This window comes from Arachis hypogaea, chromosome 10 (assembly GCF_003086295.3).
Source record: "Arachis hypogaea cultivar Tifrunner chromosome 10, arahy.Tifrunner.gnm2.J5K5, whole genome shotgun sequence".
In the NCBI taxonomy this organism is placed as follows: domain Eukaryota; kingdom Viridiplantae; phylum Streptophyta; class Magnoliopsida; order Fabales; family Fabaceae; genus Arachis; species Arachis hypogaea.
This window is the reverse complement of record NC_092045.1, coordinates 74071560-74098392: the sequence shown is the minus strand read 5'-3', so window position 1 is coordinate 74098392 and position 26833 is coordinate 74071560. Positions and strand designations below refer to the sequence as shown.

At 40.3% G+C, this 26833-nt stretch overlaps 2 non-coding genes across 2 annotated transcripts; one reads left to right on the top strand and one right to left on the bottom strand.

The window, feature by feature from the left end:
- Nucleotides 1-3840: 3840 nt before the first annotated feature.
- On the top strand, nt 3841-3947 carry LOC112719145 (small nucleolar RNA R71). The gene has a single exon (XR_003161459.1). It is a non-coding gene; the product is annotated as a small nucleolar RNA R71 (small nucleolar RNA).
- Nucleotides 3948-24916: 20969 nt separating this feature from the next.
- LOC112719406 (small nucleolar RNA R71) lies at nt 24917-25024 on the bottom strand. The gene has a single exon (XR_003161709.1). It is a non-coding gene; the product is annotated as a small nucleolar RNA R71 (small nucleolar RNA).
- Between the last annotated feature and the right edge of the window lie 1809 nt (nt 25025-26833).

Sequence of the window (26833 nt, the reverse complement as noted above, 5' to 3'; positions counted from 1 at the left end):
ACTTTACTATGAGTTTGTGTGTTTTTCTGGGATTTCAGGTATTTTCTGGCTGAAATTGAGGGTTCTGAGCAAAAATCTGATTCAGAGACTGAAAAGGACTGCAGATGCTGTTGGATTCTGACCTCCCTGCACTCGAAGTAGATTTTCTGGAGCTACAGAAGCCCAATTGGCGCGCTCTCAACGGCGTTGGAAAGTAGACATCCTGGGCTTTCCAGCAATATATGATAGTCCATACTTTGCTCAAGATTTGATGGCCCAAACCGGCGTGGCAAATCAGCCTCAGAAATTCCAGCGTTTAACGCTGGAACTGGCATGAAACTTGGAGTTAAACGCCCAAACTGGCATGAACGCTGGCGTTTAACTCCAGAAAAGGTCTCTACACGAAAATGCTTCATTGCTCAACCCAAGCACACACCAAGTGGGCCCGGAAGTGGATTTTTAAGTCATTTACTCATCTCTGTATACCCTAGGCTACTAGTTTACTATTAATAGGATCATTTGACATTGTATCAGTACCTCATGACACTCTACACGTTTCTTTGTGTATCTTCCACGGCATGAGTCTCTAAACCCCATGGTTGGGGGTGAGGAGCTCTGCTGTGTCTTGATGGATTAATGCAATTACTACTGTTTCTCATTCAATCATGTTTGCTTCCATTCTAAGATAATACTTGTTCTTAACCCGGATGAATGTGATGATCCGTGACAATCACCATCATTCTCATCTATGAACGCGTGCCTGACAACCACCTCCGTTCTACCTTAGATTAAGTAGTTATCTCTTGGATTCTTTAACCGGAATCTTTGTGGTATAAGCTAGAACTGATGGCGGCATTCAAGAAAATCCGGAAGGTCTAAACCTTGTCTGTGGTATTCTGAGTAGGATTCAATGATTGAATGACTGTGACGAGCTTCAAACTCCTGAAGGCGGGGCGTTAGTGACAGACGCAAAAGAATCACTGGATTCTATTCCGTCCTGATCGAGAACCGACAGATGATTAGCCATGCTGTGACAGAGCATAGGAACATTTTCACTGAGAGGATGGGAGGTAGCCATTGACAACGGTGAAACCCTACATACAGCTTGCCATGGAAGGAGTCTTGCATGCTTGAAGAAGAAGACAGTAGGAAAGCAGAGATTCAGAAGACAGAGCATCTCCAAAACCTCAACCTATTCCCCATTACTGCAAAACAAGTAACCATTTCATGTTCTTTTGCTTTTCACAATCAATCCTGATAATTTCTGATATCCTGACTAAGATTTACAAGATAACCATAGCTTGCTTCAAGCCGACAATCTCCGTGGGATCGACCCTTGCTCACGCAAGGTATTACTTGGACGACCCAGTGCACTTGCTGGTTAGTTGTGCGGAGTTGCAAAAGTGTGATTGCAATTTCGTGCACCAATACCCTACTTGGGACTCCAATCTCTTGATGTTTTCTCCTTGGTTCTTGATATTGGCTCACACTTCTTCCTTAAACACTTTGTTGTCTTGGACTTCTCTGCATAAGTTTTCAAGTAGAGCCTCAATCTTTGAGGGCCTATCATCTGCTAATGATGGTGGGTTGAGATTAGGTGGTTGAGAAGGTTGGTTAGATGGATGTTGGTAAGATCTCTGTGAGGTGTGTTGATGAGTTGCATTATTATTGGAATTGAGGTTGTGGCATCTCTGATCTTGCCCTTTCTCTTGTTGGTTTCCCCATCCAAAGTTGGGGTGATTTCTCCATCCAGAGTTGTAAGTTTTGGAGTATGGATCATGGACTTGTTGATGAGCGGATAATTTGTACGCTTTTTGGCATTGTTTTTAGTATGTTTTTGGTATGATCTAGTTAGTTTTTAGTATATTTTTATTAGTTTTTAGTTAAAATTCACTTTTCTGGACTTTACTATGATTTTGTGTGTTTTTCTGTGATTTCAGGTATTTTCTGGCTGAAATTGAGGGACCTGAGCAAAAATCTGATTCAGAGACTAAAAAGGACTGCAGATGCTGTTGGATTCTGACCTCCCTGCACTCGAAGCGGATTTTCTGGAGCTACAGAAGCCCAATTGGCGCGCTTATAACGGCGTTGGAAAGTAGACATTCTGGGCTTTCCAGCAATATGTGATAGTCCGTACTTTGCCCAAGATTTGATGGCCCAAACCGGCGTTCAAAGTCACCCTCAGAATTCCCAGCGTTAAACGCCGGAACTGGCACCAAAGTGGGAGTTAAACGCCCAAACTGGCACTAAAGCTGGCGTTTAACTCCAAGAAGAGTCTCTACACGAAAATGCTTCATTGCTCAGCCCAAGCAGACACCAAGTGGACCCGGAAGTGGATTTTTATGTCATTTACTCATCTCTGTAAACCTTAGGCTACTAGTTTTCTATAAGTAGGACCTTTTACTATTGTATTTTCATCTTGGTTCTTCTGGTTCCCTCTCTGGGGCCGAAACCAATGATCACTCTTGTTCTTATGTATTTTCAACGGTGGAGCTTCTACACACCATAGATTAAGGTGTGGAGCTCTGCTGTACCTCGAGTATTAATGCAATTACTATTGTTCTTCCATTCAATTCCGCTTGTTCTTGTTCTAAGATATCACTTGTTTTTCAACTTGATGAATGTGATGATCCGTGACACTCATCATAATTCTCACCTATGAACGTGTGACTGACAACCGCCTCCATTCTACCTTCGATTGGGTGAATATCCCTTGGATTCCTGATTGCACGATGCATGGTTGATCGCCTGACAACCGAGTGCTCGTCTGACAAACGAGCCAACCATTCCGTGAGATCAGAGTCTTCGTGGTATAGGCTAGAACTGATGGCGGCATTCAAGAGAATCCGGAAGGTCTAACCTTGTCTGTGGTATTCTGAGTAGGATTCAATGATTGAATGACTGTGACGTGCTTCAAACTCCTAGCAGGCGGGGCGTTAGTGACAGACGCAAAAGAATCGATGGATTCTATTCCGACCTGACCGAGAACCGACAGATGGATAGCCGTGCCGTGACAGGGTGCGTTGAACATTTCCACTGAGAGGATGGGAGGTAGCCACTGACAACGGTGAAACCCTTGCTTAAGCTTGCCATGGAAAGTAGTAGGAAGGATTGGATGAAGACAGTAGGAAAGCAGAGAGACGGAAGGGAAGGCATCTTCATGCACTTATCTGAAGTTCCTACCAATGGATTACATAAGTATCTCTATCTTTATCTTTATGTTATTTTCGTTCATCACCATATCCATTTGAGTTTGCCTGACTAAGATTTACAAGATAACCATAGCTTGCTTCATACTAACAATCTCCGTGGGATCGACCCTTACTCGCGTAAGGTTTATTACTTGGACGACCCAGTGCACTTGCTGGTTAGTTGTGCAAAGTTGTGTAATGCCATGGTATTGAACACCAAGTTCTTGGGGTTCATGACCGGGGATTATGAGAGTTGTGAAAAGTATTGTTCACAATTTCGCGCACCACTTGTCTAGGTGAGTTTCCAACATAGTTGCCTTGCTCCCAATCACCTTCTTCTCCTATGTTTGCTCTTTCTTGAGCTGACGATGAAGTGATGGCTGCTGCAACTTGGTTTTCCTCCACCTTCTTGGTAAGATCTGCTAGCTGCTTGGTGATCATCTTATTTTGAGCTAACAATGCATCCATGTGGTTTAGCTCCATTACTCCTTTGGTGTTACTTCTTTCGGAGGCATAGAGGTAGTCATTCTCAGTAACTGTTTCAATGACATCTATGGCTTCTTCAATGGTTTTCTTCTTGTTTAGAGAGCCTCCTGATGAATGATCCATAGCCTTCTTTGACTCATAAGAAATACCTTCATAGAAAATGTGAAGTTGAACCCATTCATTGAACATATCTGGTGGGCATCTTCTTGTTAAGTCTTTGAACCTCTCCCATGCTTCATAGAGAGTCTCACCATCTTGTTGCCTGAAAGTTTGCACCTCAGCTCTCAGCCTGTTGATTCTTTGAGGAGGGTAAAATCATGCCAAAAATTTGTTCACCACATCTTCCCAATTTGTTAAGCTCTCCTTTGGGAAGGATTCAAGCCATTTGGATGCCTTGTCCCTGAGTGAAAAAGGGAACAAGAGCAGCCTATAGACATTCGGATGGACTCCATTAGACTTCACAGTGTCACAAATTCTCAGGAAGGTGGTTAGATGTTGATTGGGGTCTTCTTGAGAACTTCCTCCAAATGAACAATTGTTCTGAACAAAGGTGATGAGCTGGGGTTTTAGCTCAAAATTGTTGGCATGTATGGTGGGCTTTTGAATGCTACTTCCACATTTTCCTGGAGTAGGATTGATATAGGAGCCTAGAACTCTCCTTTCTTGCCCAGCACGGTTTGCATGGCCTTCTCTAGCATGGTTGTGAGCTTTTTCTTCATGATTGTTCTCCAAATTCTCTTCCATATTGGGTTCAAAGTACTCTTCCTCTTCCTTAGCACCAATAATTCTTTTCCCTCTTGCTTCCCTTCTTAGTCTCCAAAGGGTCCTTTCAGGTTCTGAATCGAAGGATGTTGAAACTACTTCTCTTCTCCCTGTCATATAACAGATAGATTGCACAACAGGAGATAAAATGAAGAAACTATTCTTGTTAGAGTAATTGTTAGTGTGAGTTATGCAAATTATCAAACAGTTAGTGGGTTAGTGAACAGAATTGTAATCAACAAAGAAAGAAAGAACGAAAAACAAAGAGGGTGCAGGGGATGAGGAAGAAATTAAAACGAACTAAAGGAAATTGACTGAATCAAATAAACAAATAACGAAACAGAAAAAAAATGCTCAATCTAGTGATCTTCAAACTTAATCATTGTTGATTCAAAATCAATCCCCGGCAACGGCGCCATAAACTTGATGCACAAAAACGTATCTCTCAACAAATTTCCCTTCGGCAAGTATACCGAATTGTCGTCAAGTAAAACTCAAAATAGAGTGAGGTCAAATCCCACAAGGATTGATTGGTCAAGCAACTTTAGTTAGAAGAATATGCTAGTTGAGCTAAACAGAATTTAGATTGGGAACTTGCAGAAATTTAAATGATTGGAAGTAAATAACAGAAATTAAAGTGCAGAATCTTAAATGGGAATTTGGGGTAAAGAGCATGAAAATAAATGGCAGAAAGTAAGGAGAATGGGTAAGATCAGAAATGGGGAAATCATTGGGTTCAGGAGATGTTGCATTCTCCGGATCAAGTTCATTCTCATCTCTTCCTCAATCAATGCATTCATTGATCTCCTTGGCAATCTTAAGTGATTGGATCCCAATTCCTTGGCAATCCAATCTCTCTAAGCTTGAACAATTGCCCAATTCCTTGATTTAATTGCTCATGGGAAGAGATAAAGTATGGTCACTGATTATACCACATGTATTTCCAAATCAAAGTGTTGGGAGGATTACATGTCACTATATCCACCCAAACCTCAATTTGGTCCAACATGAGAAAGCATTTCTAGAATGATCTCCTCATCCCTTTTCCAAGGCTCAAAGGAGATCCAATTATGGAGAGTTTCTTTTCCAAGATAACTAACCAATTGAATTACGATCGAAAGCTTTCTAGTAAGATAAAGAGAAAAGAAAAAAGAAGAAGAATGAAAACTATAATTGATCCTCAAATTACAACAGGGCTTCCTAACCCAATGAAAGGGGTTTAGTTGTTCATAGCTCTAGAAATGAAAAATAGCAGAAAAGAAGAATCCATGCTAAAAGTGCAGAAAAGTAAATATGCAGAGAATAGTTCCCAAAATTGCCAAGCTTCTCTATAGTTCAAAACTACTCCTATATATACTACTCCTCTTGATCTTCTAGTGAGTTCTTCAAGTCTTGGATGTGGGCTCTGGATCTTGAGTTGAAGCAGTTCTCATCTTTAGTGGGCCCAGCTTGCAGAGAAATATGAATTAGGCTTGGGCATTTAGTGAGATTAACATTGAGTGCCATTGTGGGTTCGAGAATGTTAGTGGCATTCACTTTTTCCACTAACGTTCCACCCTCATGTACCCACGTTAACTCCAACATTAGTGGTCTTAACGTGACCACTAACCTTGCCTTCTCAATTTTTGGCCAACGTTATTAGGACTCACTTTTCCCAATAATGTTGGCTTATACCCATTCGCGAACGTTATTGGGAATCACTTTTCGCATTAATGTTGCTTGGTGCCTTTTGTTCATACGTTAGAGTTCACGTTAGTGTAGCTAACGTGACTCTTAACGTGGGTGTGTCTCACCTTCGAGAGCGTTAGTGACACTCACCTTTGTCACTAACGCTCCAAATGCTCAAATTCTCTACGTTAGAACTCACGTTAACTAAGTTAACGTAGCTCTTAACGTAGTAGTGATGCCATCTTCCAACGTTAGTGACAAAAGTGAGTGTCACTAACATTGGCTCCTTGATCTCAACTCCACGTTAACTTTTCACGTTAATGGTCTTAACGTGAAAGTTAACGTAGGCAATGCTAGTTGGTCCAACGTTAGTGACAAAAGTGAGTGTCACTAACGTTGGCTTTTGTTTTCCTCTTCCACGTTAGAGTTCACGTTAACTAAGTTAACGTGACTCTTAACGTGGATCATTGCCAAGTTTTCCAACGTTAGTGGTGTTCACTTTTACCACTAACATTGGAGAAAAACGTTATTGGTGTTTACGTTTTCTCTTAACATTGGAGTTCTCTTTTGCTTCTACGTTAACTACCACGTTAACTTAGTTAACGTGGCAAGTAACGTGAGCTATGGATGGCTTCACAGGCGTTATTGGTGATCACTTTTCTCATTAATGTTGCAAGCTTTTTACCATTCCACGTTAGTGTTTACGTTAACTAGGTTAACGTGAATACTAACGTGATTCTTCCTTGCTTCCTTTGCCCTGAAATCAAGCAATTAAAGTGCATCAAAGCTCTAGCCAAAGTTATGAGATTATGCATCATCAATTTATCATGTAATTCTAGCAAAATTCTGATGAAATCATGAAAAGTTCACAATAGTTGCTTGAATCAAGGTGTAAGTGTAATTTCATCCAAAACTTGCCTTATTCGCTAAGAAAATACATGAAACTACCCTAAAACAGTAAAGGAAAGGTCAGTATGCCCTGGCATCATGGAACACAAGGCCTTCTGGGCGGTAAAGGAGTGCAACATGGACTATGAGAGAGCCAGTGCTGAACGGAAGTTGCAACTGCAAGAATTAGAGAGTCTTCGCCTAGAAGCTTATGAAAACTCCAAGCTGTATAAAGAGAAGGTGAAGGCTGTGCATGACAAGAGCATTAAGAGAAGAGAATTCCAACATGGGGACTTAGTTCTACTTTACAACTCTAGAATGCGACTCATGCCTGGCAAGCTGAGATCCAGATAGGATGGTCCCTATCGAGTAGAGAAGGTGGAACCATACGGAGTCTTTCACTTGAGCCATCCTTCAAGCTCTGAACTTATCAAGGTCAATAGACATCGCTTGAAGTTATTCCATGGTGAAAAGATGGTGAAAAACCAGGAACTAGAGATGTTCCTCTTGGAAGATCCGCCCACAACAGAAGACTGAGCTAGTAGAGCGTTCAACTTAAGGACGATAAAGCAAAGTGCTAGGTGGGAGACAACCCACCATGGTATGATCGTTCTTCCCCTCTCCTTATCTTCCCTTGGCAATAACTCTTCTCCGTACTAATGCCTATCTTCTGCATCTAATCCACATACTGCATATTGCATTTTTATAGAAAAAAAGGGTTACGGCATGCGACGCGCCAGCGTCGCTGACGCGCTCGCGTCATAGTGCATTCGCATCATTAAAGAAAAGGAACAGAGAGTTGCACAGGTATGTAGCTGGAGGCGTGCCTCTGGCACCATTTGACCCACGCGTTCGCGTGGATGACATACTTGCGTCATTCGTAACAAGGCTTCCCCATGCATCCGCGTCACCCACACGAACGCGTGGCTCTGCAATTTGACGTAAAAGAGTGTATGACAGTGAGTTGTGCTGGAGCTGGGCTGCACTTGTGCTAGTCACACAAGTCCAGCCACGTGAACGCGTGCGCCATGCGTCCGCACCGTTTTCTCAATCTGGTCATCCACGTGATCGCGTCAACCATGCGACCGCGTCACTCTGGAATTTGGCAGAAACATGTTTCACACAGAGAGTTGTGCGAGCGCGAAGCTGTCCTCGTGCCCCTAGCGCAAATCATGTCACGCGTCCGCGTGACCGACGCGTTCGCGTCATTTTTTTCAAGGGCCCTTCGCGTGACCGCGTGCACCACGCGTCTGCGTCGCTCGCGCCGCCCAACTCATTCAAATCTGCCAGACTGTCTCATCTTTTCTTCCCCCAATCTTATTTCTTTTTCTCCCTTCCTTTCTCTCTCCCTTCTTTTTCCCTTCTACTCCCTCTTTCCCACCACCATTATCAAGGTTTTTCTTTTCTTCTTCTTTCCTTACTTTGTCATTCTTATTCTTATTTTCATGTTTTCTTTTTCTTTCTCTTCTACTTTCCCTATCCATGTTTTCTTTTTCTTTCCTTTTCCCCTATTGGTGTTGGAAATTTATTTGGGTCATTATTTTTATATGTTGCTTGTGGATTGTTTAGGACTTGTTTAACAATTATATATTATTTTTATAGGGTACTTGCATGTTCAAGTTAATATTTTCCATACCTTATTTAACATGCATGCTATGTGTTTGTGAAAATGCCCATATGGCATTTTGCACTATTTTTATATTTCTTTCAATCTACTACTCTAAATGCCTGCTCTTAACAAAACCCTTCTTATATTTTATTAATTAAATATAATTGTTATTTACAATTATATTATTTGTTAGAAAGACTTGGTAATCTAACTTGGACATTAAATGCTTGATCTATGCTACTCATGCCCTTGCCGGCATGCCACTAAACACCTTGCATTTAACTGTCACCACATGCACTTGCTATATTTTCATTGTTGATTTGTCACATGTAGTCATGACCATGTGTTCACATCATTATCCCTCCCTGTGCATTGATTGCCACCTTTCCCATTCTTTTCCTTGCTATAACCCTTGAAATCTTCATGTTTTTCCTCTTTTCCTTTCAAGATGGCCACCAAGAAAGTCAAGGAGAAAGCTACCCCCAAATCCACAGCAAGGAAAGGAACTAAAAGAGCATTAGTGGCAGAGCCATCTTCAACTGCAGTTAAGCCCTCAACAAAAAGAATTAAAAAGATTATAAAGGTCGATGAAAAGGAGAAAGCCTTCCCAGTAAAGGACACTGCACGATTTCCCAATCATTACTGTGAGCAGATGTTCCCCATTCTGGCTGCTCGAAATTACAACAACGAACACCTTCTTATCCTTCCACCTCGTATTGCCAAATTTGTTGAGCCGCAGATTGCACAAAGACATTGGGGATTCTTACAGAGACAGCCACGACAGGTTAATCTTTCTTGGGTAGTTGAGTTCTACTCCAATCTCCACCTGCCAACCCTACAGTCTGTTTATGTCTGTCAGAAGTAAGTCCCCATTACAGAAGAGGCCATTCAACGAGCCTTAGATCTTTCCCCTACTCTAGAAGGATTGGACACATTTCAAGAAGCCGCACTCAAGCGCCAGGTGTACAAATTTGACTGGGACGTTGTTCTCAGAGTTATCGCACAACCTGGCAGCAAATGGATTTTTGGATACCATCGTTCCCGTCCTAAGGGAATATCGGCTTCCGCACTTACCTTAGAGGCTCATGTATGGGCACAGATTATGTCCCATTACGTCTTTCGGAGCACTCATGAGTCCTCCTTCACTGCAGACATTGCCGTTCTACTATGGTGCATCCTCACAGACCAGCCTCTAAATCTACTGAGACACATCCGGAACGCTATGGGACATGGGCAAATCGTGGGTAACCTACCTTTCCCCGCATTGGTCTCTGATCTTGTCTCAGCAGCCAGAGTCTCCTACAGATCTGGGGACACCAAAGCCATACATCCACGGGATGATCAATACATCCCTAACGGGAGATATCTCAGGCCACCACTAACCACTACCAGCCAGTCAGCAGAACATGCTACAGACACTCCACCTTCTACTAGTCAGCTCCTGCATCAAATACTGGAGAAGTTGGACCGGCAAGACCAGAAAGCGAAGCTACAAGAGTGCTACAACCACCGCCGTTTCAAATACCTCAAAGAGCTACTCACATGCAACCACAGACCCGACGAGAACCCAAGCACTCCGGACTCCACTTCCTTTACCAGCATAGGGAGCCATGACGGCCCTGACTGTGGAGATACTGACAGATGGCACCGAGGACGGTGGAAAGCCTTAAGTGTAGGGAGGTCGGTCAGTACCTGACTTCCGGAGGCAATTTTTTCCCTTTAACACCAATTTCTTTTTCTTTAGAATAGAATAGATTGCATATTAGTAGGTTATTTGCATGCATGTTCTACCTGATTAAAAAGATAATAAGTTTCTTTTAAGACCATATATTTTTGGAAAATTTCACTAATTTAAATAAAAATATTTATGTTAAATTTGTTTGAAGTTGAAATTGGAACAGGATTTTTGAGCTAAAAGAACACACTACCGTGAGACTTTGAGCCTAAATACATGGTTACACTATTTAACCATAAACATTTTTATTTCTTATGTATTTTCTTCACTATGATTGTAATCTGAATTTTGTTTTATCCTATATGTCCAATGTTAATGTGTTATGTGCATGCATATGATTGAGACCATTGTTTGTTTAGCTCACGTATCCCTGATGAGCGGATAATTTATACGCTTTTTGGCATTATTTTTAGTATGTTTTTAGTATGTTTTAGTTAGTTTTTATTATATTTTTATTAGTTTTTAGTTAAAATTCACTTTTCTGGACTTTACTATGAGTTTGTGTGTTTTTCTGTGATTTCAGGTATTTTCTGGCTGAAATTGAGGGACCTGAGCAAAAATCTGATTCAGAGGCTGAAAATGACTGTAGATGCTGATGGATTCTAACCTCCCTGCACTCGAAGTGGATTTTCTGGAGATACATAAGCTCAATTGGCGCGCTCTTAACGGCGTTGGAAAGTAGACATTCTGGGCTTTCCAGCAATGTATAATAGTCCATACTTTGCCTGAGATTTGATGGCCTAAACTGGCGTTGCAAATCAGCTCAAAACTGCCCGGCGTTAAACGCCGGAACTGGCACAAGAATGGGAGTTAAACGCCCAAACTGGCACAAAAGCTGGTGTTTAACTCCAAAAAAAGTCTCTATACATGAAAGCTTCAATACTCAGCCCAAGGACACACCAAGTGGGCCCGAAAATGGATTTTTATGTCATTTACTCATTTCAGTAAACCTTAGGCTACTAGTTCTCTACAAATAGGACCTTTTGCTATTGTATTTTTCATCTTTAGATCTTTGAATCTTTTGATCACGTTTTGGGGGCTGGCCTCACGGCCATGCCTAGACTTTGTTCTTATGTATTTTCAACGGTCTGGTTTCTACACACCATAGATTAAGGTGTGGAGCTCTGCTGTACCTCGAGTATTAATGCAATTACTATTTTTCTTCTATTCAATTCAGCTTATTCTTGTTCTAAGATATTCATTTGCACCCAAGAACATGATGAATGTGATGATTATGTGACACTCATCATCATTCTCACTTATGAACGAGTGCCTGACAACCACTTCTGTTCTACAAGCAAACAAGGCTTGAATGTTTATCTCTTGGATCCCTTGATCGGAATCTTCGTGGTATAAGCTAGAATTGATGGCGGCATTCAAGAGAATCTGGAAGGTCTAAACCTTGTCTGTGGTATTCTGAGTAGGATTCAATGATTGAATGACTGTGACGAGCTTCAAACTCCTGAAGGCTGGGCGTTAGTGACAGACGCAAATGAATCAATGGATTCTATTCCCACCTGATTGAGAACCGACAGATGATTAGCCGTGCCATGACATGGTGCGTTGAACATTTTCACTGAGAGGACGGGATTGTAGCCACTGACAACGGTGATGCCCAACATACAGCTTGCCATGGAAAGGAGTAAGAAGGATTGGATGAAGACAGTAGGAAAGCAGAGGGACGGAAGGGGCAAAGCATCTCCATACGCTTATCTGAAATTCTCACCAATGAATTACATAAGTATCTCTATCTTTATGCCTTATTCGTATATCATCCATAACCATTTGAATCTGCCTGACTAAGATTTACAAGGTGACCATAGCTTGCTTCATACCAACAATCTCCGTGGGATCGACCCTTACTCACGTAAGGTTTATTACTTGGACGACCCAGTACACTTGCTGGTTAGTTGTGGGAAGTTGTGATAAAGAGTTGAGATTGCAATTGAGCGTACCATGTTGATGGCGCCATTGATGATCACAATTTCGTGCACCAAGTTTTTGGCGCCGTTGCCGGGGATTGTTGAGTTTGGACAACTGACGGTTCATCTTGTTGCTTAGATTAGGTATTTTTCTTCAGAGTTCTTAAGAATGAATTCTAGTGTTTCAAGGTGATGTTCTTATCATCACCAAAGCTGATTGATTCTCATCAATTTAGCTCTTGAATGCAATGTCCTGCTGAAGCTTGGCTAGCCATGTCTAATTCCTTTAGACTGAAGCTTTGGACTAACATTGCATCATTCCTGGAATTCTCATTAAGAATTTTGATATCTTTATTTTCTTTTCCACTTAATTTTTGAAAAATCCAAAAAAATTACAAAATCATAAAAATAAAAAAAAAATATTTTATGTTTCTTGTTGAGACACTAGTCTCATTTTAAGTTTGGTGTCAATTGCATGTTTCTATTCTTCTTGCATTCATGCATGTGTCTTCATTAATCTTCAAGTTGTTCTTGATGATTTCCTTGTTCTGATCTTTTAATTCTCTTGTCTTGAGTGTTTTGTTATTTTTCATATGCATTCTCATTTTGTTAGTATCAATGGTATACAAACTGCTAAGTTTGGTGTCTTGCATGCATTGTTATTTGATTTTATTTACATTTTGATTATTAAAAATCCAAAATTTTTTTTTAATTTGTGTCTTTTCAAGTCAAAGATACAGAGAATAGAAGATTCAGAACATACAGCAGAGGCATTACACAGAAAAAGGCTGGGCGTTCAAAACACCCAGTGAAGAAGGAAAACTGGCGTTTAAACGCTAGCCAGGGTGCCTGGCTGGGCGTTTAACGCCCAAAAGGGTAGTGTTTTGGGCGTTAAACGCCAGAATGGATACCATTCTGGGCGTTTAACGCCAGGATGGCACAAGAGGGAAGATTCTGTTTTTAATTCAAATTTTTTTCAGGTTTTCAAAATTTTTCAAAATCAAATCTTTTTCAAATCATATATTTTTAATCATATGTTTTCAAAATCAATTTCTTTCCATTTTCAAAAATACTTGCTAACAATTAATGATTTGATTCAACAATTCAAGTATGTTGCCTTTTCTGTTGAGAAAGGTTTAATGTTTGAATCATATCTTTTCTTGTTAGCCAAGTCATTAATTTTCAAAATCAAATCTTTTTAAATTATTTTTCAAATCATATCTTCTCAATCACATCTTTTTTTTAAAAAAACCATAACTTTTAAATCATATCTTCTTAAACACATCTTTTTCAAAATAGTTTTCAATCATACCTTTTTGATTTCTAATTTCAAAATCTTTTTCAAAAATCACTTGATTTCTTTTCCACTCTTAGTTTTCGAAAATCAATTAGTGTTTTTCAAAATGTTTTTAAAATCTTTTACTTAATTTTCGAAAAATTTCTTCCCCTTTTCTCACATCCTTCTATTTATGGACTAACACTCCTCCTTAATGCATAATTCGAACTCCATCTTTCTTGATAAGTTCGAATTCTTCTACCTCTTCTTCTATTTTTTTTTCCTCTGACACCTCAAGGAATCTCTATAATGTGACGTAGAGGATTCCATACTTTCTTGTTATTTTCTCTTTCATATGAGCAGGAGCAAAGACAAAAGCATTCTTGTTGAGGCTGACCCTGAGGTACAAGCTGCAAGAATCTTTGAGGTACAAGCTGCAAGAATCTCACTAGAGATGGCAGACAATTCAAGAAAACAAGCTTATGGGCTTGTAGAGGATGTTCTGGTAAAGATTGAAGACCATTACATCTCTACTGATTTCATAGTCCTAGAAACTGGGAAGTGCATGGATGAATCCATCATCCTTGGCAGACCCTTCCTAGCCACAGCAAAGGCTGTGATTGATGTGGACAGAGGAGAATTGATCATTCAAGTGAACGAAGAATCCTTTGTGTTTAAGGCTCAAGGATATCCCTCTGTCACCATGGAGAGGAAGCATGAAGAGCTTCTCTCAAAACAGAGTCAAACAGAGCCCCCACAGTTAAACTCTAAGCTTGGTGTTGGGAGGTTCCAACATTGCTCTGAGTATCTGTGAGGCTCCATGAGAGCCCACTGTCAAGCTACTGACATTAAAGAAGCGCTTTTTGGGAGGCAACCCAATGTTATATTTATCTAATTTTCCTTTGTTATTTTATGTTTACTGTAGGTTGATGATCTTGGGAAGTCACAAAATCAATTGAAAAAGCAAAATTAGAATGAAAAATAGAAAGAAAAATAGCACACCCTGGAGGAAGACCTTGCTGGCGTTTAAACGCCAGTAAGGGCCGCAAATGGGCGTTTAACGCCCAGTCTGGCACCATTCTGGGTGTTTAACGCCAGAAAGGGGCACCAGACTGGCGTTAAATGCCAGGAAAGGGCAAGAAGCTGGCGTTAAACGCCAGAAATGGGCACCAGCCCGACGTTTAACGCCAGAATTGGCATAAAGAGCATTTTTGCTCGCCACTTGGTGCAGGGATGACTTTTCCTTGACACCTCAGGATCTATGGACCCCATAGGATCCCCACCTACCCCACCACTCTCTCTCTTCTTCACCTATTCACCAATCACCTCAACACCTCTTCCCCAAAAACCCCTCACCTATCAAATCCCATCTTTCTCTTCACCACTCACATCCATCCTTCATAAAACCCCACCTACCTTACCATTCAAATTCAAACCACTTTCCCTCCCAAACCCACCCTCACATAGCCGAACCTTACCCCTCTCTCCACTCCTATATAAACCCATCTTTACCACCTTATTTTCACACAACCTAAACACTACTTCTCTCCCTTTGGCCAAACCACAAAGCCATCTCCATCTCCTTCATTTCTTCTTCTTCTACTCTCTTCTTTCTTCTTTTGCTCGAGGACGAGCAAACCTTTTAAGTTTGGTGTGTTAAAAGCATTCCTTTTTGTTTTTCCATAACCATTTATGGCATCTAAGGCTGGAGAAACCTCTAGAAAGAGGAAAGGGAAGGCAAAAGCTTCCACCTCCGAGTCATAGGAGATGGAGAGATTCATCTCAAGGGTGCATCAAGACCACTTCTATGAAGTTGTGGCCAAGAAGAAGGTGATCCCCGAGGTCCCTTTCAAACTCAAAAAGGGTCAACTTTGATCAAAGGTTGGACCAAGTCCTCATAGACATTTGTGAAGAGGGCGCTCAATGGAAGTGAGATTCAAGAGGGAAGCCGGTTCAACTAAGAAGGCATGACCTCAAGCCCATCACCAAGAAAAAGGGTGGAGCAAATAAGAGAACCTCATCAAGAGCATGAGGAAATTCCTCATGATGAAATCCCTGAGATGCCTCAAGGGATGCACTTTCCTCCACAAAACTATTGGGAGCAAATCAACACCTCCCTAGGAGAATTGAGTTCCAACATGGGACAACTAAGGGTGGAGCACCAAGAACATTCCATCCTCCTCTATGAAATTAGAGAAGATCAAAGAATCATGAGAGAGGAGCAACAAAGGCAAGGAAGAGACATTGAGGAGCTCAAGCACTCCATAAGATCTTCAAGAGGAAGAACAAGCCGCCATCACTGAGGTGGACCCGTTCTTTAATCTCCTTGTTCCTTATTTTCCTGTTTTTCGAATTTTCATGCGTATGTTTATCTATGTTTGTGTCTTGTGATCATTAGTGTCTATGCCTTAAAGTTATGAATGTCCTATTAATCCATCACCTTTCTTAAATGAAAAAATTGTTCTTAATTGTAAAAGAGAAGAATTGCATGAATTTTGAATTTTATAACAGATTAATTATATTGATGTGGTAGCAATACTTTTGTTTTCTGAATGTATGCTTGAATAGTGCATATGTCTTTTGAATTTGTTGTTCATGAATGTTGGCTCTTGAAAGAATGATGAAAAAGGAGACATGTTACTGAGGATCTGAAAAATCATAAAATGATTCTTGAAGCAAGAAAAAGTAGTGAAAAACAAAAAAAAAATAAAGCAAAAGAATAAAGTTGTGATCCAAGACAAAAATAGTGTGCTTAAGAACCCTGGACACCTCTAATTGGGGACTCTAGCAAAGCTGAATCACAATCTGAAAAGGTTCACCCAGTTATGTGTCTGTGGCATATATGTATCCGATGGTAATACTGGAAGACAGAGTGCTTTGGGCCACGGCCAAGACTCATAAAGTAGTTGTGTTCAATAATCATAATACTTAACAAAGAGAATCAATAACACTATCTGGATTTTGAGTTCCTATAGAAGCCAATCATTTTGAATTTCAAAGGATTGAGTGAGATGCCAAAACTGTTCAGAGGCAAAAAGCTAAAAGCCCCGCTCATCTAATTAATACTGATCTTCATATATGTTTTTGGAATTCATTGCATATTCTCTTCTTTTTATCTTATTTGATTTTCAGTTGCTTGGGGACAAGCAACAATTTAAGTTTGGTGTTGTGATGAGCGGATAATTTATACGCTTTTTGGCATTATTTTTAGTATGTTTTTAGTATGTTTTAGTTAGTTTTTATTATATTTTTATTAGTTTTTAGTTAAAATTCACTTTTCTGGACTTTACTATGAGTTTGTGTGTTTCTCTATGATTTCAGGTATTTTCTGGCTGAAATTGAGGAACCTGAGCAAAAATCTGATTCAGAGGCTGAAAAGGACTGTAGATGCTGATGGATTCTGACCTCCCTGCACTCGAAGTGGATTTTCTGGAGCTACAGAAGCCCAATTGGTGCGCTCTCAATGGCGTTGGAAAGTAGACATACTGGGCTTTCAAGAAATGTATAATAGTCTATATTTTGCCTGAGATTTGATGGCCCAAACTGGCGTTCCAAATCAACTCAAAACTGCGCGGCGTTAAACGCCGGAACTGGCACAAGAATGGGAGTTAAACGCCCAAACTAGCACAAAAGCTGGCATTTAACTCCAAGAAAAGTCTCTACACATGAAAGCTTCAGTACTCAGCCCAAGCACACACCAAGTGGGCCCGGAAGTGGATTTTTATGTCATTTACTCATTTCTGTAAACCCTAGGCTACTAGTTCTCTACAAATAGGACCTTTTGCTATTGTATTTTTCATCTTTAGATCTTTGAATCTTTTAATCACGTTTTGGGGGCTGGCCTCACGGCCATGCCTAGACTTTGTTCTTATGTATTTTCAACGGTGGAGTTTCTACACACCATAGATTAAGGTGTGGAGCTCTGCTGTACCTCGAGTATTAATGCAATTACTATTGTTCTTCTATTCAATTCAGCTTATTCTTGTTCTAAGATATTCATTTACACCCAAGAACATGATGAATGTGATGATTATGTGACACTCATCATCATTCTCACTTATGAATGAGTGCCTGACAACCACTTCTGTTCTACAAGCAAACAAGGCTTGAATGTTTATCTCTTGGATCCCTTGATCGGAATCTTCGTGGTATAAGCTAGAATTGATGGCGGCATTCAAGAGAGTTCGGAAGGTCTAAACCTTGTCTGTGGTATTCTGAGTAGGATTCAATGATTGAATGACTGTGACGAGCTTCAAACTCCTGAAGGCTGGGCGTTAGTGACAGACGCAAAAGAATCAATGGATTCTATTCCAACCTGATTGAAAACCGACAGATGATTAGCCGTACCGTGACAGGGTGCGTTGAACATTTTCACTGAGAGGACGGGATTGTAGCCACTAACAACGGTGATGCCCAACATACAGCTTGCCATGGAAAGGAGTAAGAAGGATTGGACGAAGACAGTAGGAAAGCAGAGAGACGGAAGGGACAAAGCATCTCCATATGCTTATCTGAAATTCTCACCAATGAATTACATAAGTATCTCTATCTTTATGCCTTATTCGTATATCATCCATAACCATTTGAATCTGCCTGACTAAGATTTACAAGGTGACTATAGCTTGCTTCATACCAACAATCTCCGTGGGATCGACCCTTACTCGGGTAAGGTTTATTACTTGGACGACCCAGTACACTTGCTGGTTAGTTGTGCGAAGTTGTGATAAAGAGTTGAGATTGCAATTGAGCGTACCATGTTGATGGCGCCATTGATGATCACAATTTCGTGCACCATCTAGCTGAGGCGCGACCTTATAGGCTACATAAAAGAAAATTGGACTCAAGTACAATTAGTTGTTACTTTGTTGGTTACGTTGAGCATTCATGGGGGTACAAGTGTTACAATCCTGTATCAAGGTCTATTTTTGAAAACGGGAAATGCGAGATTTCTTGAAGATATTGAGTTTGGGGGGAAGAAAATATTAGGAATGATGCTTTTGATGAGAATTCTATAACTGACAATGATAAGGTCTTTGTTCCTATTATTGTTCAAGATACAATAATAGTACAAGAGCACAATGAGAATCCTACTGTAGATCCAGTTATAATACAAGAGAATAATGAGAATATTGTTCTTGCTCAAGATACTACTGTAGCACGTGAAAATTGTTGATTAGTTAGGTGAAAAACAAAATTTTTGAAAGCATGATTAGAAAAGGATAGAGTGATTACCCATATACTAGAGATGATTAGAGTGCACACACACCAACAGTAAGGGTTCAAGGCTCGATCCTGTATTCCCTGCTTTCACAAGCTATCTTCTTATAAATTTACCTGCTTTTACTATATGATTTGAATTTGTTAAATCTGCCCCATGTTTTGTCTTAGAGAACTGATGAGCGGATAATTTGTACGCTTTTTGGCATTGTTTTTAGTATGTTTTTAGTATGATCTAGTTAGTTTTTAGTATATTTTTATTAGTTTTTAGTTAAAATTCACTTTTCTGAACTTTACTATGAGTTTGTGTGTTTTTCTGTGATTTCAGGTATTTTCTGGCTGAAATTGAGGGACCTGAGCAAAAATCTGATTCAGAGGCTGAAAAGGACTGTAGATGCTGATGGATTCTGACCTCCCTGCACTCGAAGTGGATTTTCTGGAGCTACAGAAGCCCAATTGGTGCGCTCTCAATGGCGTTGGAAAGTAGACATACTGGGCTTTCAAGAAATGTATAATAGTCTATATTTTGCCTGAGATTTGATGGCCCAAACTGGCGTTCCAAATCAACTCAAAACTGCGCGGCGTTAAACGCCGGAACTGGCACAAGAATGGGAGTTAAACGCCCAAACTAGCACAAAAGCTGGCATTTAACTCCAAGAAAAGTCTCTACACATGAAAGCTTCAGTACTCAGCCCAAGCACACACCAAGTGGGCCCGGAAGTGGATTTTTATGTCATTTACTCATTTCTGTAAACCCTAGGCTACTAGTTCTCTACAAATAGGACCTTTTGCTATTGTATTTTTCATCTTTAGATCTTTGAATCTTTTAATCACGTTTTGGGGGCTGGCCTCACGGCCATGCCTAGACTTTGTTCTTATGTATTTTCAACGGTGGAGTTTCTACACACCATAGATTAAGGTGTGGAGCTCTGCTGTACCTCGAGTATTAATGCAATTACTATTGTTCTTCTATTCAATTCAGCTTATTCTTGTTCTAAGATATTCATTTACACCCAAGAACATGATGAATGTGATGATTATGTGACACTCATCATCATTCTCACTTATGAATGAGTGCCTGACAACCACTTCTGTTCTACAAGCAAACAAGGCTTGAATGTTTATCTCTTGGATCCCTTGATCGGAATCTTCGTGGTATAAGCTAGAATTGATGGCGGCATTCAAGAGAGTTCGGAAGGTCTAAACCTTGTCTGTGGTATTCTGAGTAGGATTCAATGATTGAATGACTGTGACGAGCTTCAAACTCCTGAAGGCTGGGCGTTAGTGACAGACGCAAAAGAATCAATGGATTCTATTCCAACCTGATTGAAAACCGACAGATGATTAGCCGTACCGTGACAGGGTGCGTTGAACATTTTCACTGAGAGGACGGGATTGTAGCCACTAACAACGGTGATGCCCAACATACAGCTTGCCATGGAAAGGAGTAAGAAGGATTGGACGAAGACAGTAGGAAAGCAGAGAGACGGAAGGGACAAAGCATCTCCATATGCTTATCTGAAATTCTCACCAATGAATTACATAAGTATCTCTATCTTTATGCCTTATTCGTATATCATCCATAACCATTTGAATCTGCCTGACTAAGATTTACAAGGTGACTATAGCTTGCTTCATACCAACAATCTCCGTGGGATCGACCCTTACTCGGGTAAGGTTTATTACTTGGACGACCCAGTACACTTGCTGGTTAGTTGTGCGAAGTTGTGATAAAGAGTTGAGATTGCAATTGAGCGTACCATGTTGATGGCGCCATTGATGATCACAATTTCGTGCACCATCTAGCTGAGGCGCGACCTTATAGGCTACATAAAAGAAAATTGGACTCAAGTACAATTAGTTGTTACTTTGTTGGTTACGTTGAGCATTCATGGGGGTACAAGTGTTACAATCCTGTATCAAGGTCTATTTTTGAAAACGGGAAATGCGAGATTTCTTGAAGATATTGAGTTTGGGGGGAAGAAAATATTAGGAATGATGCTTTTGATGAGAATTCTATAACTGACAATGATAAGGTCTTTGTTCCTATTATTGTTCAAGATACAATAATAGTACAAGAGCACAATGAGAATCCTACTGTAGATCCAGTTATAATACAAGAGAATAATGAGAATATTGTTCTTGCTCAAGATACTACTGTAGCACGTGAAAATTGTTGATTAGTTAGGTGAAAAACAAAATTTTTGAAAGCATGATTAGAAAAGGATAGAGTGATTACCCATATACTAGAGATGATTAGAGTGCACACACACCAACAGTAAGGGTTCAAGGCTCGATCCTGTATTCCCTGCTTTCACAAGCTATCTTCTTATAAATTTACCTGCTTTTACTATATGATTTGAATTTGTTAAATCTGCCCCATGTTTTGTCTTAGAGAACTGATGAGCGGATAATTTGTACGCTTTTTGGCATTGTTTTTAGTATGTTTTTAGTATGATCTAGTTAGTTTTTAGTATATTTTTATTAGTTTTTAGTTAAAATTCACTTTTCTGAACTTTACTATGAGTTTGTGTGTTTTTCTGTGATTTCAGGTATTTTCTGGCTGAAATTGAGGGACCTGAGCAAAAATCTGATTCAGAGACTGAAAAGGACTGCAGATGCTGTTGGATTCTGACCTCCCTGCACTCGAAGTGGATTTTCTGGAGCTACAGAAGCCCAATTGGCGCGCTCTCAACGACGTTGGAAAGTAGACATCCTGGGCTTTCCAGCAATATATGATAGTCCATACTTTGCCCACGATTTGATGGCCCAAACCGGCGTTCAAAGTCACCCTCAGAAATCCCAGCGTTAAACGCTGGAACTGGCACCAAAATGGGAGTTAAACGCCCAAACTGGCATAAAAGCTGGCGTTTAACTCCAAGAGAAGTCTCTGCACGAAAATGCTTCATTGCTCAGCCCAAGCACACACCAAGTGGGCCCGGAAGTGGATTTTTATGTCATTTACTCATTTCTGTAAACCTTAGGCTACTAGTTTTCTATAAGTAGGACCTTTTACTATTGTATTGAGATATCGAGGGGTAGCTATCTTCATTGTGATGCTATCTTAGATCATTGGGAGGCTGGCCTCATGGCCATGCCTAGACCTTGTTCTTATGTATTTTCAACGGTGGAGTTTCTACACACCATAGATTAAGGTGTGGAGCTCTGCTGTACCTCGAGTATTAATGCAATTACTATTGTTCTTCCATTCAATTCCGCTTGTTCTTGTTCTAAGATATCACTTGTTCTTCAACTTGATGAATGTGATGATCCGTGACACTCATCATCATTCTCACCTATGAACGTGTGACTGACAACCACCTCCGTTCTACCTTCGATTGGGTGAATATCTCTTGGATTCCTGATTGCACGATGCATGGTTGATCGCCTGACAACCGAGTGCTCGCCTGACAACCGAGCCAACCATTCCGTGAGATCAGAGTCTTCGTGGTATAGGCTAGAACTGATGGCGGCATTCAAGAGAATCCGGAAGGTCTAACCTTGTCTGTGGTATTCTGAGTAGGATTCAATGACTGTGACGTGCTTCAAACTCCTAGCAGGCGGGGCGTTAGTGACAGACGCAAAAGAATCACTGGATTCTATTCCGGCCTGACCGAGAACCGACAGATGATTAGCCATGCTGTGACAGAGCATAGGAACATTTTCACTGAGAGGATGGGAGGTAGCCACTGACAACGGTGTAACCCTTGCATAAGCTTGCCATGGAAAGGAGTAAGAAGGATTGGATGAAGACAGTAGGAAAGCAGAGAGACGGAAGGGAAGGCATCTTCATGCGCTTATCTGAAGTTCCTACCAATGAATTACATAAGTACATCTATCTTTATCTTTGTGTTTTATGCGTCTATCACTATATCCATTTGAGTTTGCCTGACTAAGATTTACAAGATGACCATAGCTTGCTTCATACTAACAATCTCCGTGGGATCGACCCTTACTCGCGTAAGGTTTATTACTTGGACGACCCAGTGCACTTGCTGGTTAGTTGTGCGAAGTTGTGTTAATGCCATGGTATTGAACACCAAGTTTTTGGGGTTCATGACCGGGGATTATGAGAGTTGTGAAAAGTATTGTTCACAATTTCGCGCACCAAGTTTTTGGCGCCGTTGTCGGGGATTGTTGAGTTTGGACAACTGACGGTTCATCTTGTTGCTTAGATTAGGTATTTTTTTTCTTCTTCAGAGTTCTTAAGAATGAATTCTAGTGTTTCAAGGTGATGTTCTTATCATCACCAAAGCTGATTGATCTTCATCAATTTAGCTCTTGAATGCAATGTTCTGCTGAAGCTTGGCTGACCATGTCTAATTCCTTTAGACTGAAGCTTTAGACTAACATTGCATTGATTCCTGGAATTCTCATTAAGAATTTTGATACCTTTATTTTCTTTTTCCACTTAATTTTCGAAAATCACACAAAAAAATTACAAAATCATAAAATCCAAAAATATTGTATGTTTCTTGTTTGATTCTAGTGTTTCATTTTAAGTTTGGTGTCAATTGCATGCATTCATTCATGTGTCTTAAGGATCTTCAAATAATTCTTGATGATTTCTTACTCTAATCTTTGAATTCTCTTGACTTGAGTGTTTATGTGTCTCATATGCATTATCATTAGTGTTAGTAGTATACAAACTGCTAAGTTTGGTGTCTTGCATGCATTGTTATTTGATTTTAGTTGTATTTTGATTTTTTCTTATTATTAAAAATCCAAAAATATTTTTTAATTTGTGTCCTCTCAAGTTAATAACACAGAGAATTGAAGATTCAGAACATGCTGTAGAGGAATTGTACAGAAAAAGCTGGGCGTTCAAAACGCCCAGTGAAGAAGGACAGACTGGCGTTTAAACGCCAGCCAGGGCACCTGGTTGGGCGTTTAACACCCAAAAAGGTATAGTTTTGGGCGTTAGACGCCAGAATGTGCACCATTCTGGGCGTTTAACGCCAGGATGGCACAAGAGGGAAGATTCTGTTTTTCAATGCAAATTTTTTCAGGTTTTCAAAGTTTTTCAAAATCAAATCTTTTTCAAATCATATCCTTTCAATCATGTGATTTCAAAATCAATTTCTTTCCTTTTTCAAAGATACTTGCTATCAATTAATGATTTGATTCAACATTTCAAGTATGTTGCCTTTTCTGTTGAGAAAGGTTTAATGTTTGAATCATATCTTTTCTTGTTAGCCAAGTTTTTAATTTTCAAAATCAAATCTTTTTAAAATGTTTTTCAAATCATGACTTCCCAATCACATCTTTTTAAAACTAATCATATCTTCTTAACCACATCTTTTTCAAAATAATTTTCAATCAAATCTCTTTGATTTCTAATTTCAAAATCTTTTTCAAAAATCATTTGATTTCTTTTCCACTTTCATTTTCGAAAATCAAGTAGTATTTTCAAAAATGTTTTCAAAATCTTTTACTTAATTTTCGAAAATTACTTCCCTCCTTCTCACATCCTTCTATTTATGGACTAACACTATCCCTTAATGCAAAATTCGAACTCCATCTTCTTTGATAAGTTCGAATTTTCTACTTCTGTCTTCTACTTTTCTTTTCCTCTGACACCTAAAGGAATCTCTATACTGTGACATAGAGGATTCCACATTTTCTTGTTCTCTTCTCTTTCATATGAGCAGGAGCAAAGACAAAGGCATTCTTGTTGAGGCTGATCCTGAACCTGAAAGGACCTTGAAGAGAAAGCTAAGAGAAGCCAAAGCACAACTCTCTTTAGAGGACCAGACCGAATTCTTCAAAGAAGAAGAACACATGGCAGCCGAAAACAACAATGCCAACAATGCAAGGAAGGTGCTGGGTGACTTTACTGCACCTACTCCCGATTTCTATGGGAGAAGCATCTCTATCCCTGCCATTGGAGCAAACAACTTTGAGCTTAAGCCTCAATTAGTTTCTCTAATGCAACAGAATTGCAAGTTCCATGGACTTCCATTGGAAGATCCTCATCAGTTCTTAGCTGAGTTCTTGCAAATCTGTGACACTGTCAAGACTAATGGGGTTGACCCTGAGGTCTACAGACTTATGCTATTCCCTTTTGCTGTAAGAGACAGAGCTAGAACATGGTTGGACTCTCAACCTAAAGAAAGCCTGGACTCTTGGGAAAAGCTAGTCAATGCCTTCTTGGCAAAGTTCTTTCCACCTCAAAAATTGAGTAAGCTTAGAGTGGAAGTCCAAACCTTCAGACAGAAGGAAGGAGAATCCCTCTATGAAGCCTGGGAAAGATACAAACAATTAATCAGAAAGTGTCCTTCTGATATGCTTTCTGAATGGAGCATCATAGGTATTTTCTATGATGGTCTCTCTGAACTGTCCAAAATGTCTTTGGATAGCTCTGCTGGAGGATCTCTTCATCTGAGAAAGACGCCTACTGAAGCTCAAGAACTAATTGAAATGGTTGCAAATAACCAATTCATGTACACTTCTGAAAGGAATCCTGTGAACAATGGGACTAGTCAGAAGAAAGGAGTTCTTGAGATTGACACTCTGAATGCCATATTGGCTCAGAACAAAATATTGACTCAACAAGTCAATATGATTTCTCAAAGTCTGTCTGGAATGCAAAATGCACCAAGCAGTACTAAGGAGGCTTCATCTGAGGAAGAAGCCTATGATCCTGAGAACCCTTCAATGGAAGAGGTGAACTACATGGGAGAATCCTATGGAAACACCTATAATCCTTCATGGAGAAATCACCCAAATTTCTCATGGAAGGATCAACAGAGACCCCAACAAGGTTTCAACAATAATATTGGTGGAAGAAACAGGTTTAGCAATAGCAAGCCTTTTCCATCATCTTCTCAGTAACAGACAGAGAGTTCTAATCAGAATACCGCTGACTTAGCAACCATGGTCTCTGATCTAATCAAAACCACTCAAAGGTTCATGACTGAAACAAGGTCCTCCATTAGAAACTTGGAGGCACAAGTGGGTCAGCTGAGCAAGAAAATTACTGAACTCCCTCCTAGTACTCTCCCAAGCAATATAGAAGAAAATCCAAAAGGAGAGTGCAAGGCCATCAACATGGCCGAATTTTGGGAGGAAGAAGAGGCAGTGAACGCCACTGAGGAAGGCCTCACTGGGCATCCACTGGCCTCCAATGAGTTCTCCAATGAGGAACCATGGGAATCTGAGGCTCAAACTGAGACCATAGAGATTCCATTGGACTTACTTCTGCCATTCATGAGCTCTGATGAGTATTCTTCCTCTGAAGAGGATGAGTATGTCACTGAAGAGCAAGTTGCTAAATACCTTGGAGCAATCATGAAGCTAAATGACAAGTTATTTGGAAATGAGACTTGGGAGGATGAACCCCCTTTGCTCACCAAGGAATTGGATGACTTGTCTAGGCAGAAACTGCCTCAAAAGAGACAGGATCCTGGGAAGTTTTCAATACCTTGTACCATAGGCACCATGACCTTCAAGAAGGCCTTGTGTGACTTAGGGTCAAGTGTAAACCTCATGCCTCTCTCTGTAATGGAGACGTTAGGGATCTCTGAGGTGCAAGCTGCAAAAATCTCACTAGAGATGGCAGACAATTCAAGAAAACAAGCCCATGGACTTGTAGAGGATGTTCTGGTTAGAGTTGAAGACCATTACATCCCTACTGATTTTATAGTCCTAGAGACTGGGAAGTGCATGGATGAATCCATCATCCTTGGCAGACCCTTCCTAGCCACAGCAAAGGCTGTGATTGATGTTGATAGAGGAGAGTTGATCATTCAAGTGAATGAAGAATCCTTGGTGTTTAAGGCCCAAGGATATCCCTCTGTCATCATGGAGAGGAAGCATGAAGAGCTTCTCTCAAAAACAGAGCCCCCACAGTCAAACTCTAAGTTTGGTGTTAGGAGGCTACAACCAAACTCTAAGTTTGGTGTTGAACCCCCACATTCAAACTCTAAGTTTGGTGTTGGGAGGTTCCAACATGGCTCTGAGTATCTGTGAGGCTCCATGAGAGTCCTCTGTCAAGCTAATAACATTAAAGAAGCGCTTGTGGGGAGGCAACCCAATGTTTTATAATTAACTATTTTCTTTTGTTATTTTATATTTTTAGGTTGATGATCATGAGAAGTC